The sequence below is a fragment of the Nipponia nippon genome, unplaced genomic scaffold (genome assembly GCF_047370975.1).
Source record: "Nipponia nippon isolate SJK-2023a ecotype South Korea unplaced genomic scaffold, ASM4737097v1 scaffold_1, whole genome shotgun sequence".
NCBI lineage: Eukaryota > Metazoa > Chordata > Aves > Pelecaniformes > Threskiornithidae > Nipponia > Nipponia nippon.
In genome coordinates this window covers 87,039,471-87,041,760 of record NW_028262290.1, presented here as the reverse complement: position 1 = coordinate 87,041,760, position 2,290 = coordinate 87,039,471, and the positions used below count along the sequence as shown (strand labels likewise).

General features: G+C 45.3%; 1 pseudogene; it reads right to left on the bottom strand.

Moving 5' to 3' along the window:
• Positions 1-239: 239 nt before the first annotated feature.
• On the bottom strand, positions 240-1,360 carry LOC148057451 (uncharacterized; annotated as a pseudogene).
• Positions 1,361-2,290: the final 930 nt, after the last annotated feature.

The following is a 2,290-nucleotide window of genomic DNA, read 5'->3' as shown; positions in this document are numbered from 1 at the left end:
AGTCTTGCTAATACCAATGATATCATATCTCTGGGAGCTGTCCAATGCTTCCAGCTCATTCTGTATGTTTCTCACACTGCGTGTGTTGGTGTACAAGCATTTCAGATACTCTCCTGAACCCTCTGTGTTCCCAGGAGCAGTGTAAATGTTCCCACTAGCATTGCCACCCTCTGGCGATGCCATGCCAACCCTTGGCTTAGCTACTGCAATCCTGTTGATACCCCCTTCCCCCACGTATTCTAGTTTAAAGGTCTCTCGATCAGCCCTGCCAACTTACTCCCAAAGACCCGTTTTCCCCATCGGGACAGGTAGATCCCGCCAAGCCCCAACACACATAGTCTGTCGAAGGCTCTTCCATGGTCTAAAAACCCAAAGTTTTGGTGGAGGCACCAGTCCTGGAGTCTAATATTGATACCGTTGGGCTTGCCTATTTCTTCCAAAGTCTCCCTCCATTACTGCTTGGATTGAGGAAAATACTACCTGTGTTCCCAATTTTTTTAGCATTCTTCCCAGGGCTCTGAAGTCTCTTTTGCTTGACCTCAGACTTTTTGTTGCAACATCATTTGTACCCAAGTGAAAGAGCAGAAGTGGGTAGTAGTCTAAAGGTTGAACTAGACTCTTCAGTCTTGTGGTGACGTCCCTAATTCAGGCCCCAGGGAGGCAGCAAACTTCCCTGAAAAGAGGGTCTCATCTGAAAACAGGTGCTTCTGTTCTGCACAGGAGGGAATTCCCAATGACCGTAACTCACTGTTGTTTCTTCTCGGCGCTGGTCTTAATCCAGGGGTTGTTATGAGGGATTGGTCTCTCTGATCTTAGCAAGACTGCTGGCACAGGTTCCTCCTCTTTCTCATTATACACTTAATCTACTGTACTCAGGGTCTCATACCTGTACTGTAAGAGTCTTAGAGGGTAAGGAGAGGTTTCTCTTACCGCTCCATGCTGTAACTTTCTTCCACCCTTCCTTATCCCTTGCGACACTGCCTTCCTTCTGGCACAAAGCAGATCCAGGACCTGCCTCTGTAGTGGCTATGCTGAGTTGGCTTCTGTGCATCACAGATGGCAGAGTACGGCTTCATTGATCAATCTCCCTCTCACACTCTCAACTACTCCTCAGTCTGCTCACCTCCTCCTGCAGTTCAGCCACCAGACAGAGCAGTTCATCAATCTGGTCACAATTCCCACAGTCTTGCTTGCAATGACTTTCCACTTCTAGGAATATCCCTTCACAAATCCAACAGCTGGAAACCTTGGTGGTTGCATGCTTGAACAGGAGCTCTGTCTGTGTGGCTGCATTGGTTCTACCAGGTGCTAGAAGCTCAGAAGGAGCAGGGGACACTACTTTTTGCCAGGTGGTCACCATGCTGCAGCACACCTGCCTGCTGCCATGCACCTGCGTGCTGGGAATATATGAGAAGGTTTAAGATCCCACTGCAGTAACTGAAACCCATTAGGTAATTTAAAAAGAATAAAGGACATTCATATGTCTTTCTTCCTTACTAGAGTCTGTTTACAAGAGAACTCTTTGGCTTCAACATATAAAGATGCTGAAAACATGGAAAGTGTCTGCTACTTTGTTCACAAAAATTGCAATGAGTGTAATTGGCAAATCTTGCAGAAAATGTCAGCCTTTCACAATAGCTGACCAGCTATTGACTAGCTTTCTTTGTCTTTTTTTTTCCCCTTCTTCCCTTTCCCCTTTCCCCTTTCCCCTTTCCCCTTTCCCTTCCCTCTTTTTTTCTCCCTTTTGTGAATCTTACCGTTTGTATTGTAAATATAAAATATGTAGCTCTGTGGTCATTTTATCTAAGCTATTAAAATGAATCCACTGCTAACACAAGAAAAATCTGTCCTAAAATTTTTCTGTTCATCATATTTTATTCACGGGTGGAACGAAGAATGAGTTTTCTAAGGAAATTTGAAAAATATATTTGAGTTATTTTAATGAAATCCTTTCCGTATTAAGAGGAACATTTCAGTTTTAATTTATTTGAAGAAAAAATTCTCCAAGAATTCTTCTCTGACCTCCATGGTGAAGGAAACATTTCCCTGCAACTCCTGGAGGGACTGCGCTGGAGCACGTATTTCCATGCAGACCATGGGAAGGCCCCTCAATGGAGCAGGGAAAAGCATGAGGAGGAAGGAGTGAGAGAGAGGAGCTGTTATGGACTGACTGCAGCACCCCATTCCCCATCCGCCTGTGCCTCTCAGAAAGGAGGAGGTGGACGAGTTGGGAATGAAGGAGTGAAGTTGAGCCTGGTTTAAAGACAAGGAGGGGGAAGGGGATGGTGTT